At 48.1% G+C, this 14,439-nt stretch overlaps 1 protein-coding gene across 3 annotated transcripts in view; it reads right to left on the reverse strand.

Moving 5' to 3' along the window:
* Nucleotides 1-8,136, reverse strand: part of PIK3R6 (phosphoinositide-3-kinase regulatory subunit 6) — a 47,057-nt gene extending 38,921 nt beyond the window's left edge. For all 3 annotated transcript variants that reach the window (XM_043903815.1, XM_043903814.1, XM_043903816.1), the window contains exon 1: nt 8,006-8,136. The gene's annotated coding sequence lies outside the window, so the exon portion shown is untranslated. The remainder of the gene's footprint in view (nt 1-8,005) is intronic.
* Between the last annotated feature and the right edge of the window lie 6,303 nt (nt 8,137-14,439).

The raw sequence follows: 14,439 nt of genomic DNA on the forward strand, positions 1-14,439 counted from the left end.
ATAATGGTGGTGACCAGGGGCTAGGGGGAGGTAGGAATGGGAAGTTACTGTTTAATGGGCACAGAGTTTCTATTTGGGATGATGAAAAGCTTCTGAAAATGGATAGTAGTCATGATTGTACAACATTGTAAAGATACTTAATGCCACAGAACTGTACACTTTAAGGTATTTCATGATATGTATATTTCACCACAACAGAAAAATAGATCTGGCTCACTTATAAATACAGATGTAAAATTATAAAATAAATATCAAACAGTTGAATTCAAAGTACTAAAATTATAATGTACTCTGTCTGAATAATTTTAGTCTAATAATAATCATGGATGTGACAGTTGGACTATAAAGAAAGCTGAGCACTGAAGAACTGATGCTTTTGAACTGTGGTGTTGGAGAAGACTCTTGAGTCCCTTGGACTGCAAGGAGATCCAACCAGTCCATCCTAAAGGAAATCAGTCCTGAATATTCATTGGAAGGACTGACGCTGAAGCTGAAACTCCAATACTTTGGCCACCTGATGGGAAGAACTGACTCCTTAGAAAAAACCCTGATGCTGGGAAAGATTGAAAGCAGGAGGAGAAGGGGATAACAGAGGATGAGATGGTTTGATGGCATCACCGATTCTATGGACATGAGTTTGAGTAGGCTCTGGGAGTTGGTGATGGACAGGGAAGCCTAGTGTGCTACAGTCCATGGGGTCGCAAAGAGTCAGACACGACTTAGCGACTGAATTGAATGATAATCATCAAAATGAATGCAAAAATGTGACAAACCATTGGCCGAGATTAGAAAAAAGAGTAACATCAACTATTGGGGAGGACATGAGAAATTTGTTCTGTCATATTCAGCTGGCAAGAATGGAAATTGGGGGACTTCCCCGGTGGTCTAGTGGTTAGGAATCTGCCTGCCAATGCAGGGGACATGGGTTTGATTCCTGGTCTGGGAGGAATCCACATGCCACGGGGCAACTAAACCCATGTGCCACAACAAGAGAAGCCACTGAAATGAGAAGTCCATCCATTACAGTGAAGAGTAGCCCCCACTCACCACAACTAGAGAAAGCCCTCACACAGCAATGAAGACCCAGCACAGCCAAAAATAAATAAATAAATAAAAATTTGAAAAAAGATAACCAACAAGGACCTGCTGTATAGCACAGGGAACTAAATTCAATATTATATTTTATTATTATACTATATATATACATTATAATGTATATGTATTATAATATATATTATTATAACTATATAATAACATATAAGGGAAAAGAATCTGAAAAAGAGTAAATAAATATATGCATATATTTATTCTTGAAAGTGAAAGTGTTAGTCGCTTAGTCATGTCTGACTCTCTGCGACCCCAAGGACTGTAGCCCACCAGACTCCTCTGTCCATTGGATTCTCTAGGCATGAATACTACAGTGGGTAGCCATTCCCTTCCCCAGGGGATCTTTTCGGGACCCAGGGATTGAACCCGGGTATCCTGCATGGCAGGCAGATTCTTGACCATCTGAGCCACCAGGGAAGCCCTATATATATATATATATATATGTGTATATATATATACACATAAACTGAATTGCTATGCTGTATACCTGAAACTTAAATGATATTGTAAATCAACTCTACTTAGAAAGCTGTGGGTGATGTGGGTTGATTTTTAACGTTTATGTATTTATTGCTGGGTCGTCACTGACGCTCAGGCTTTCTCTAGTTGCGGCAAGCAGTGACTACTCTTGGTTGTGGTGCTCGGGCTTCTCCCCGAGGTGGCCTCTCTTGTGGAGCATGAGCTCCAGGGCTTGCGGGCTTCAGTAGTTGTAGCACATAGGTTCAGTAGTTGTGGTTCACAGGCTTAGCTGCCCTGTGGCAGATGGAATCTTCCCAGACCAGGGATCGAACCTGTGTCCCCTGCACTAGCAGGTGGACTCTTATCCACTGAACCACCAGAGAAGCCCTGGGCTGATTTTTATCTTGCAAGTAAAATTCTAAGAAGCTTCAACAGTCACTGTCAGAAAGCCTGCTTATTCATTCTTCATTCACTCGTTCACTCATCAAACATTTATCCAGTGTCCATATATATTTGTGTGGGACCTGGGGATTCTCTGTGCCACCCCTTATTCCTCTGAGGGGACCTGTGTAATCTGTTTCCTGTCCTTTGGGCTGCTGACCACACCCGTGTGGGGCAGAGCCCTCGGGGTCAAGTCTGCATCAGACAGGAAATATGCAAAACCCAGGTCATTTCTTGGAACACATCAACATTGCATTTGCTTCAGTTCAGGGTGATGTGAACTTCTCAGGAAATAAAGCTTGCCCTTTTAGGCACCTGAACACACTTCTGAGGTATTCTGGATGAATGTCATGGGAGCTGATTGCATGCACTAGGCCGTAACATGGTGAAGATTTCAGGGGCTGTTGGTAGCTAAAGGAAGCCTCCATCCCACACTGAAAGGCGTCTTTTCTCTGGTGTGAATGCTGTTTCAGCAGTGGGCTTAGAACATCTATTTGGGCTGTTCCGAGGCCCAAGGGTGCTCCTTCCTAGCTCCTGGCAGTGATTCTAGGGGCTGAGATTGCTGAGTAAACCAAAGTGCACCTATGGGACACTGTCCACATGGCGGAAATTGTGCCAGGCCCTAGTGTTTAGAGATAAATAAATGAGACACAGTTCCTTACCCTTAGGAGCTGGGGGTCTACCAGTGCGTGACTTCTTACTGACTGCGGTGCGACCCTACTCGTCACATTCTCAGCCCACAATTGGCACAATGACCGCACAACAGACATGAGAACACACCTATTTCACAGAGACCGAGGGCAGTTATCCGTGAGTCATTAATAAATAATAAGTGGTCTGTGCTAATTTCATCATTTTCTGAGCATGCATCCCATGAAGGAGCCTGTAGCTCAGCTGTACTAGTGAAGAATGATTGCCTCACCTTTTTCTTATCCCCATCACCTTTCTCCATGCCTCATCTTTTTAAAAATTATGCATCTATATATCTGTTTATTTTTTGGCTGTGCTGGGTCTTTGTTGCTGCTCACGGGCTTTTCTCTAGTTGCAATGAGCAGGGCCTGCCCTCTAGGTGCTGTGCAATGGGGTTATATCCCGACAAACTCATCGTTGGAGCTTCCCTGGTGGCACAGATGTTAAAGACTCTGCTTACCATGCAGGAGACCCAGGTTCAACTCCTAGGCCAGGACGATCCCCTAGAGAAGGGAAAGGCACCCCACTGCAGAATTCTCGCCTGAAAAATCCCATGGACAGAGGAGACTGGGGGGCTTCAGGGTCCAGCCTCAGGATTCAGCCTGGGGTCACAAAGGGTCAGAAACAACTGAGCAACTAACACACACAAACCCATCGTAGGTTGAAAATATCTCATGTTGAAATGCCTTGAACACATCTACCCTTACAGGACATCACAGCTTGGCCCTGCCCACCTTAAACATGCGCAGAACTCTTCCATGAGCCTACAGTTGGGCAAAACCATCTAACACAAAGCCTATGTATTGACAATCTCATGTAATGGACTGAATACTGTAATGAAAGTGAGAAACAGAATGCTTGTCTGGATGCAGAATGGTTATGAGTGTACTAGTTGTTGACCCTTGTGATCGTGCAGCTGGCTAGGACCTGCCCTGCCAGCAACACGAGAGAGCATCATACCCCATATGCTAGCTCAGGAAAAGATAACAAATTCAAGCATGGTTTCGACTCAATGCATCTTGCTTTTCCACCACTGTAAGGTCGAAAAATCTTAAGTCCAACTATCGTAAGCCGGGGACTGTCCACTTCCACCCAGGCCCCAGTTCTAAGAGAAAAGAGTTCGTTACAAACGTGCCTGACGTGAGCTGGGCATTGGAGTTGCCCCGAGGTGCCATGTGAGTCACTCGATAAACGTTTATGGTACACCTCTCTACTCCTCATAGCTGCAGATTCATTGTATCGTGACTGTCAGGCACTCATGTGAAGACAACACAGGGTCCCTGTCTCTAAACCGTTCTCAAGTTAGGGAGCGGAAGCCAGTCTGTTTGGCACGGTTGGCACGACAGATGGCACAGGTCACAGAGATGAGACTGATGCTCAGAATCCCGGTAAAGAGCCTTCCCGTGGGAAGGGGGACCCGGATGCAGTGGTAAGGACACTGTGCTCACCCTCTGTGGGAGGGACTGGTCTCGGGCTCCATCTTGGACTGTGGCTCTTTTTATGCATCGCTGACCTAGCAAACAGCACATCTGAGCTCAGCTTGCAAGCCCCTGCCCTCTCCCAGTTCTCTAAATCACAGCAAGAATACGACACCATAGGACAGAAACACACCAGCCTTGGCCACCAATCCGGAAGATTCCCAGCAGCGGGTACCAAGAGCATGGGAAGTGGTCGAGGGGCAAATTCCAACAACCTGGGAGCATCCCCAAGGTCACAGCACCAAGGCCTCTCACCCCGCTGTGGCCTCTCACCCCCACCCCAACTCCCAGCCTGAGCTACCCATTCCTCGTCTCACTTGCTCAATAGTGACATGTCCCACAGACTCAAGTGAGGAGAACCAGGTTTTCCGCTGAAGATCAGATAAGTGGATGGATTCATTCATTCACACAAGTATTTTGTTTTGGGAGGGGGCGGTGACTTAGTCGCTAAGTCATGTCCGATTCTTGCGACCCCATGGACTGGGAACCTACCAGGCTCCTCTGTCTATGGAATTCTCCAGGCAAGAATACCGGAGTGGGCTGCCATTTCCTTCTCCAAGGGATCTGCCTGACCGAGGAATCGAATCCGGGTTTCCTGCATTGCAGGTGGATTCTTTACCAACTGAACTACAAGGGAAGCCCTATGTGTGTGTGTGTGGGGAGGGGGGGCGGTTGATGCAAACAAAAATGCCATAATTAAATTGTATATTAATTATACATCTGAGAGGTGCTAGAGAAATACGGCTGAGAAGGGGATAGTGAGGTTCCAGCGATTGGGGTGCAGTATGAGAAGGTCTCTCCGAGGGGGTGACCTCTAAGTAGAAACTTGCAGGAGGAAGGGAGCGATCCAGGCAAAGTCTGCAGAAAACACGTTCCAAACGAAGGGAATGGCCAGCCAAGCACTGAGGAGGGGGTGCTGGAGGCATCTCAGGGGACAGTGCAGCCGGGGTGCAGTCAGTAGGAGAACTCTGGCAGACAATCCTCCATGGGTTTGTGCATGCCTCGTGAGCTTTCATTCCAGATCACTTCTTCAAGTTCTGTATCACAAACAACCTTGGAACAGAGAGTCTGCCCTCCCCAGCGTCAAGAACAGATTTCTTTGCCCACCAGTGGAATAGAGACAATGTTTCCTTCCAGGGCAGAGGTGGCAGGTTTGCTGGCAGCCCCCACCCCACCCCGTGAGCACTGGGGGGTTTCCTAAGCTCTGAGCTCCTCAGCAATGATGCACAGCAACCTCTTGGGGCCACCTCTTCGCTCTCCCCAGGGGATTTGAGGGCAGGACGCTCATGCTGCTTGTTTCACTGCGAGTGATAAAGATCTGTGACTCTAGAGTCTCGTGTTTTCTGCCAGCGACCATAAAACTGGGCAGACTAACTTGTTAGTGGTTGTTGTTGCTTAGTCACTAAGTCGTGTCCAACTCTTTACAGCCCCGTGGACTGTAGACCACCAGGCTTCTCTGTCCAGGGATTTCCCCGGCAAGAATATTGGAGTGGGTTGCCATTTCCGTCTCCAGGGGATCTTCCTGACCAGGGATTGAACCTGTTTCTCCTGCATTGGCAGGTGGATTCTTTACCATTGAACCATCTGGGAAGCCTCAACTTCTTAGTTACCAGTAGGGTAAAATTTTAGACCCTTACAGCTCTTGTCAGAGGGATGGGACCAGAGACAAAGGATGAACAGGTGGCTGAATGAATCGGGATTCAGAGGACATTCCTCCTTAAACACAGAACATTAACAATGAACAGTCCTCAGGGAGGGTGCGAACTGAACGCATAGCTGTTCACTGCCTCGGGGGGTAACACAGGACACAGGACTAGCCACAGAACCAGAGGTGGCTCCATGACACACAGCAGCAAGAAGCGGGTGGGACCGCGTTGGCAGCAGCCTCGGCCCATTCTTTCTGTGCAGGAGATTGTGGGAAAGACTTCTTGGCCAGAGGAAGGGCTGCAGACAGCAGGACTGAGAGGGTCTGAGGCGGCCAGGCTCTGGGTCACTGTTTCACCATGAAGTTTCCAGCTGACGCCCTGCTTACCCTGGTCTCCCACCCCCACTGCTGGCTCCTTGGCCAGACTATTCAGCCAGAAGAAGCCACCACCCAGCCCACCTATGCCACCCGCTGGGAAGAAAGGCGTGGAACTTCCCAGGACCAAACTTCTGCCCCCTCCTGTCCTCTGGCTGCTGCTTTGGCACAGAGGGGGGACCATCCCACCGCGGAGCCACTTCCTTCTCCTCCCACCCACGCTCCCTCCCGCCCCCAGGGTATCTGGCAGATGCCATTTCCAGGGCTTGGATTTTTACTCTCCAAAGACACGGACTTGCCAGGTGACACACCCAGTTCTTTGATTCAGAGCATGTGATTAGCGGGGGTGGAAAGGCAGAACTTGGGGTTCTGAGTGGACCCCATCAACCCTCATCCCGCAAACCCCACTGGGTTTTCCAGATTCCCAAGGGCTTTATTTCCTAGCTGTCCCCGAGGACTGGGCAGGCCTGCTTCCTCTGTTGTGTCTGCTCCTGGCTGCGAAGGAAACATCTGGATGTGAGAGAGCCAGTCTAGAGGCAGGAGAGCATTGTTCCTGGGGGCAGGGAGCCTAGGAGGAAGGTGACGGGGCCTGGATGCAGACCAGGAAGGCCCGAGGACCGGGCGGCCACCAGCCAGCCTGGCATTCACGCCCACCCTGGGAGCCAAGGAGGTAACAGGGGAGCCACAGAGTGTTGGGACAGGTAGCACTGGGTGCTAGACTGCTGGGTACCAAATCTCTCTGTTGCTATGGCAACATGTTGCTTAGAGCCTTTGTGCCTCAGTTTCTCTATCTTTAAATGAGACCTAATAATAGCACCTGACCTATAGGGTTTCTGTGAGGACTCAAAATGATGATATTCAAAAGCCACTTATTTACAGATAAATAAACAGGACAGGCCCCTGCTGGTCGGTCCTCCACAAAAGCGTGCATTAGCAGCCAAACCGAACCTCTAGCTATTCTTTCTGCCATCACACCACCTTTCTCCTCTGTGTTTGCCATTTGTCCCCCTCACCGAGATGCCCGCAGCCCCATCTCTGCACACCAGCCGTCTGTCTGCCTCAAGGCCCAGTTGACACTTTGAGCAGAGCCTTCCCTGACCCCACCCCTGGCGGGCTATCTCCACTGGGGCCCACACCTCACTCTGCCAGGGGCCCCGGCACCTGTTACTGTCTGTGTTGGTCATGCACAGTCGTGTCTCAACCCCACGCCAGCTGGGCCTCTTCGTGTGTGTGTGTGTGTATGCGTGTGTGTGTGTACAGAGAATAGCTAAGAGCCGGGACAGACAGGGACAGATGATGTCCCATGAGGGGCGCAGATGGGGGCCCAGAAGATTCTCTCGGAGTCCTGTGTCTTGCTTCCCCACTCTACAATCTTTGGCAAGTTGCTTCATCCCTCTAAGCCTCTGTCTCCTGATCTATAGACGGGCAGTATTAACACATATCCAGCCTTCCTCCAATTGCCTGTAGGAATCCAACAGACTAATGAATGTACTCTGCAGCACCAGGGAGGAATGATTAGTCCTTCATTATGGGCATTTACAGGGTCTGGAGAAGAAAGGAGAGGTCTTCTCACAGGGTTCTGCATCCTTTCTTCTTGTGAAAATGGGTTGAGTAATCTTAACCTGGCAGAGCGGTCCTAGTAGCCACCATACCTGGGTGACCTGTCTCAGAAATGCTGGGTGTGTGTTCATAAGGGCTGGGGATGTCTTGGCCCCTCATGGGCTCCCCCTTCCAACATCCCTCCTCCGGGACCCTCCATCTGCTCCTCCCAGCTCCCTCCCTGGAAACCCTGTCCCCAGCCATCACCTACCTTGACTCAGCAGCAACTCAGAGGTCCACAGTCTTGCCCAGGGAGGCCACCAGTCCCAGACGATGGGTGTCTCTGCAGCCTCTAGCCCTGCAGAGAAAAGCCCAGGGTCACAAAGGCCTGGCTCTGTCCCCTCCTCTTCCTTCCCCTTACCCATGGCTCTCAAAGCTCCTCCCAGAGCACATCCTGCTGCGAGGTCTCTTTCTAGAGAAGTGTCTGTGGTCAGCCACAGCCACTGGATCTTTTTTTTTGGCTGTGCCGCAAGGCATGCTGTATCTTAGTTCCCCGACCACGGGTCGAACCAGCACCTCCTGCAGCGGAAGTGTGGAGTCTTAACCACTGGACTCCCAGGGAAGTTCTGCTGACATTCTTTATTCTGATCAGGTGGGAGGTGGCACCTCCCGGGGGCCCCCTCTGGTGCTGGCTGGATGCAGGGAGCCGAGGATTCTTTTTGGAGCTCCAGACACATCAAGCACCTCCCACCCCAGACACTACTGGCTAAATGCCCCCAAGCCCTTCCAGCTCAGTTGGTACAAACCCAGTTCATCATTTCACCCTCAAAACCCACTTCTCTGCTGCTCATCTCAGAACCAGAAACCTGGGTTTCACCTTTTACACCTCCCTCTCCCTCACCTGTTACACCTCAATGGCACCAAGTCTTATCGCTGTCTCATGAATTGTCCCCTTTTTTTCCCATCTCCATGGCAGTCATGAGGTCACTATCGTCTTTCTCCTAAATTATTACGACCACCTGTAATAGATTAGACCGCTGTCTACCTGCCTCCACCTCACAGACGAAGGTCTCTTTCTTAGACTGAAACATGAATCTGATCCTGTTACACCTTTGTTACAACCCCCAATAGCACCCTATTACTTTCAAGAGAACAGCCAAATTCCTTCACGTGATTTGCAAGGAGTAATTTGGTCCTTCCTTGATCCCCAACCTCGGGCTTTATCCTCTCGCTCTGACACCTCCCAGAAGTCCTGAACGACTGTAGTTCCTTAAAGATCCAGGCCATCTCCCACCTCCAGGCCTTCATGTGGGCAGTGGGATTATCTTCCCAACCCTTCTCCTGGCTCACTCCTAACCATCATTCCTTCAGAACGGAAGAGGGAAAAACAGGTCAGAGAGGCAGGAGGAGAAGTGGAGTGCTGTGGAAGTGGGAGTGAGGACAGTGTCAAGGACATGACAGTCAACGCTGTCCATGCCTGCAGAGAGGACATGGATGCAGAGCAGGAAGAATCATCTGCTGACCTTGGTGATTAGGAGAGAGCAGTGCTGGGGAGCAGATCACCTCCAAGGCGATGCACTCGCTAGTTTTCATATTCTTTCTTCTTCTCACATTTGGAAGCCAAGAAATATTTAGGGGCCTCTCCAACACATTTCTAGACCTTTGAAAAAAACTCAGAGACTCTGTGTTGTCATCAGATTTGGCCTAATGGCTAAATGGCTCTGGAGAGAGGCAGATTGCTGACCAAATGAATGCCTGGATTCAGCTGTGCCTGAAACCCTGAGGCCTAGATCTTCTCTTAATTGTTCAACTATGTGATCTGATAAATGGCCCCTTCCTTTTCTGTTAAGACTGTTTGCATTCGGTTTCTGGTACTTGGGTTTCTCCTTTGCAACCAAAGGAGAAGTCACTGACCTTTCTCTGAAAAGACTGAGTGGGTTGGTTCCATCTCTTCATTTTGGAGAAGAGGCCATTTGAAAAAAAAAAAAAAGACCAGAAATTTAAACCATCTGCTTTATAGCTCAGCTTCCCTTTTATAGTTATTTCTTTAAAAAAAAATTTTTTTTTATTTGGCTGCAGAATCTAGTTCACTGACCAGGGATCAAACCTAGGCTCCCTGCATTGAGAGCAAAGAGGCTTAGCCATTTGACCACCAGGCAAGTCCCTTATAGCCACCTCTTTTCTGTCCCACTCGTGTGAGTGGACTCAATTTTATCAAGCATCTTTGTATTCTTAGATCACATGTCTGCCTCATCCCTCTGCCCTCCCCCAATAAGTTCTGAGAAAGAAGCAGCTAGGTCTTATTCATTATTCTATCCATCACAAGACAAGAGAATGTGGAAAGACAGTTGAGCTCAGTAAATAAAACAAATGGATGAATGGATGAAGGAATGAAGGAGGGAATGAACGAGTGAAGTGAAAAAGTTCAGGACAAGATAAAGGGCCAAGAATGGAGCCCTTGCAGGTTCAGCACTCAGCAGCAGCCGGCAGTGTGGCCATCGTGGGCAGAGTCTTCTTATCAGTTCTGGCCTAACTGATCGGAAATCACAAGTTAATGTCAGCCTCCTGTGGCTGCTCCACTCCTCTTATCATGGGCTGCTGTCTCTGCAACTACCCTGGGTGTGGTGGCCACCAAAGGGGCTGCTTGGTGACCGTGGACAGCCCCAGAGCTGTCCCCGGCAAGGATGAGCTGAGGCGCCCTCATTTTGAATTTATTGTCATTTATTTATTTTGGCCACACCGTGTGGCATGTGGAAATCTTAACTGCCCGACCGATGATTGAACTTGTGCCCCCTGCAGTGGAAGTCGATTCTTAACCACTGGACCGAGAGGGAAGTCCCTTGCAACCTTGTTGTAAGGGCAAGCAGCCGAGGGCCAGCCAGGGACAAAGAGAGGGTGAAAAGGAGGTACAAGGATGAAGGACTGAGACTCCTGGTTGCCCCCAGCTCACCATATGTACCATCAGCAAGGCAGGTGGCACTGCCTCTCTGATTGATCCTAGTGGCTCCCTGTCGCTCTAGGGTTTGTTTAACCTGGGCTTCTCAGGCCATCTGTTGCCAACTTCCCCGTCTGCACCAGTCTTCCAGGAACAGCCCCCAACAAGACTGTGGAGCCTTATACCAACGTCACAGGACAAAAATCTCCGCAATTAACCAAGCCTCATAGCAACAGTTGCCACGAGCCTCCTGATCTAAACTGGCCAATTCCCTGACTTCACAGGTAAAATATCTACTCTATAGCATCCTGACCAGTCTGGTGGCTTAGTGGTAAAAAATCCACCTGCAATGCAGGAGACAAGACGTGGAGACACGTGTTCTGTCCCTGGGTTAGGAAGATCCCCTGCAGATGGAAATAGAAACCCACTCTAGTATTCTTGCCTGGACAATCCCATGGACAGGGGAGCCTGGCGGGCTACAGTTCACAGGTCACAAAGAGTCGGCACTCAGGTACGCGCATAGCATCCTCACCTAATGCACTCCTTTCAGTAGGAATTTTCTTCCTATTAAGGCTGTAAAATTGGCTACTGGCCTGCGAAAGGAGCCATCCTGCTGTTTTGACAGCATCTCCCGTTCTAATAAACTCTGTTCTCCTCTCCTTCTGCCTCATGTCTGGAAATTCTTTTCCAAACCATGCACAGACCACATGATCCATCAGCACCAGAATCCAGAGAGCTAGGCTTGCCTGCACTTACCGCCCTGGCTTCCCGATCATCAGTGAGCCAAGGGCAGCAAAGCCGCTCTGGACGGCGGGTACCCAAGACACAGAAGCTGAGACTCACTGTGGCTCCTCCAGCCACAGCCAAGGTGACTTCTCCTCAGGCTCCTGTATCCCTCCACCTTCCTGGGTGTGTGGAAGTCTGCTCACTAACTCACTTGGGGCTGCCAAGTTATTTAGCTTTCCGGCAGAGAATCCACCACTTCTGTTCCCTCCTTATTCCTCTTTCCAAGCCCCTCTATTCAGAAAAATATTGACCTATTTTCCTGTCTATTACAAAGCAAATGAAACTTAATTTCTAAACAAATTAAAATCCTCTTGTAAATGTGGCAGCAGGTAGATGAGTGCTGGGATCAGGACACTCTGGAGCACCATGGTATGGGAGTCCAGTAAGAATTGTTAACATTTGCTTTGGGGACAGGAAACCCAGGGCCATCTGTGTGTTCCTCCAGCCCCACCTTCTGTGGGAACTGTCTCTGGGATCATTCAGTAGCCGATGCAGAATCCATCATTTCATTGAGTTTTCTAAGGAATTCACTCACAGAAAATCCTAAAAGGCAATGTAGATTTCCCCGAAGATTACATAGGGAGGATGGAAAAGAAGTCGATATTAATCATGTCTTAACAAGCTATCTAAAAATCTTCCATGAGAGACTTCCCTGGTGGTCCAGTGGGCTAAGACTCCATGCTCCCAGCGCAGGGGGCCCAGGTTTGGTCTCTGGTCAGGGAACTAGATCCCATATGCCACAACTAAGACTTGGCACAGCCAAATTAAAAACAAACAAACAAAAAAAACACCTAAACTTAAAAAAAAAATCTTTGGTGGATATTTCTTTTGTCCACTTCCAGGCCATGCTATGGAGCTTTTTTCCCTCTCTTTTCTCCCCAAGTGATCCCAGCTCACTAACTCTTGGCTCCTCTTACCCAGAGTTTTTCACAAACATCTCAAAGTCCTTTTGAAGTGCATTCAGAGCACCTCAACTCCATTCTAATCCTTGTCTCCCAGTCTTTATATCCCGAACTCATTAACAACAACCCAAAAATCAAATGGTTCTCTGGTTGGTAGGACCTATTCTTTTTTTTTTTTTTAAGGACCTATTCTTAGAAAGCTGAGAGAATAAACCAGAAGATAGCTGTTATAGAAATATGCAATCACTTTATGAGTTAGGACAATTACAGCAAACTTCACTTTAAAGTCTCATGCAGGGATCTCCCTGGTGGTCCAGTGGCTAAGACTCCATGCTCCCAATGCAGGGGACACCGGTTCAATCCCTGCTCAGGCAACAGGGAGCTAAGATCCTGCATGCTGCACAGTGTGGCCAAGGTAAATAAATAAAGTAAAGAGATGTTATCATGGAAAACAATTAAAAAAAAAAAACAAAAAACAGGCTCACGTAACTGGCAAGTGGTGGGACTTGAACCGGGAAACATCTAGTCCAGGGAGTTCACTGCGGGCCCACAGAGAGGACCCGCAGGCTGAGCCAGCCTGAAGCCTGGCCTGTGCTCCTTGCTCTCGACTCTGCTCAAGGGAGACTGAGGCAGTGGCAAGGCTGCTCTCCTGGTGGACATCTCTGCTTCTAGTGAATTCCCTCCGGCGCTCACACTGGTGGCCCAGGGAAGCAGGGGCAGCAGTCAGGCTCTAAACCAGGGTTTCACAGACGCGATTCCTGGATGGATCAGCAGCATCAGAGGCATCTGTTAGTAACTTGTTAGTAACTTGAACTGTCTGGTGTGGGTGTGTAAAAGGAGGAACAGTACATGTATCGGGAATTTTCCAGACTTCACTTCCTGCAGTGTTGTTTTGTGGGGTGTGTGAGAACCTAGACTTAGGGCTAATGGGGTGACAATTGTAAGAAGCAGATTTATGCTTTTATCTTTTTTTTTTTTAGTCTATTCACTTACCCTTTCAGGCATTCTTATGTGGGAGGAGAAAGAATTTTTATTTTATTTATTTTTGGCCATGCATCATGTGGGATCTTAGTTCTCTCATCAGAGATTAAGCCCACACCCCTGGCATTGGAAGTACAGAGTCTTAAACATTGGACTTCAGGAGAAATCCAGAATTTTTATTTTAAACATCATTACCTTTTAAAAAAATTTTAGTGTTTAAAAAATTGTTCTAACAATTCACAAATATGTTTTCATTGTAAAAACAAACATTATACTACAGTACACATATATGTTTATATTATATTTAATTAGATTAAATTAAATATATATAATTTTATCTTAAATATATAAGTATAAATATATAAATAATATAAATTTATTGTTTATATTTAATATATAAACTATACATTATATATATATACATATATATTATAGAATTAAAAAGTGAGCCTTCTCTTCCTCCTTCCCAGCTTCTTTTCCCTCTCCATTCAGTGATCACCATTTTCCATTGCTTGGAGTAATTTATACAAGTTGTTTTTTGGCTTGCTTTGTTTTTTAGAAATCATTATTAGTATCTAAGGACCAACCACATTCTTTTCTTAAATGTCCATATTTTCTGCACTAGTAACACATTTAAATGGATCAAGACCAGAAAGATACAGGGCTTCCCTGTTGGCTCGTGGTAAAAAATCTGCCTGCAAATGCTGAAGACACATAAGAGGAGATGCAGGTTCCATCCCTGGGTGGGAAAGATCCCCTGGAGGAGGGCATGGCAACCCACTCCAGTATTCTTGCCTGGAGAATCCCATGGACAGAGGGGCCTGGCAGGTTACAATCCATGGGATTGCAGAGCCGGACCTGACTGAAGCAACAGCATGCACACACGCCAATGCAGGAGACACGGGTTCGGTCCCTGGTCTGGGAGGATCCCACGTGCCTTGGAGCAGCTATTGAGCCTGTGCTCTGGAGCCTGGGAACCACAACTACTGAGGCCATGAGCCCCAGAGCCCATGCTCCGCAACAAGAGACACCACCGCAATGTGCAGCCTGCTCACCGCAACTAGAGATTAATCCCTGTTCTCCACAACTGGGGAAAAGCCA

This window comes from Cervus elaphus, chromosome 5 (genome assembly GCF_910594005.1).
Source record: "Cervus elaphus chromosome 5, mCerEla1.1, whole genome shotgun sequence".
NCBI lineage: Eukaryota > Metazoa > Chordata > Mammalia > Artiodactyla > Cervidae > Cervus > Cervus elaphus.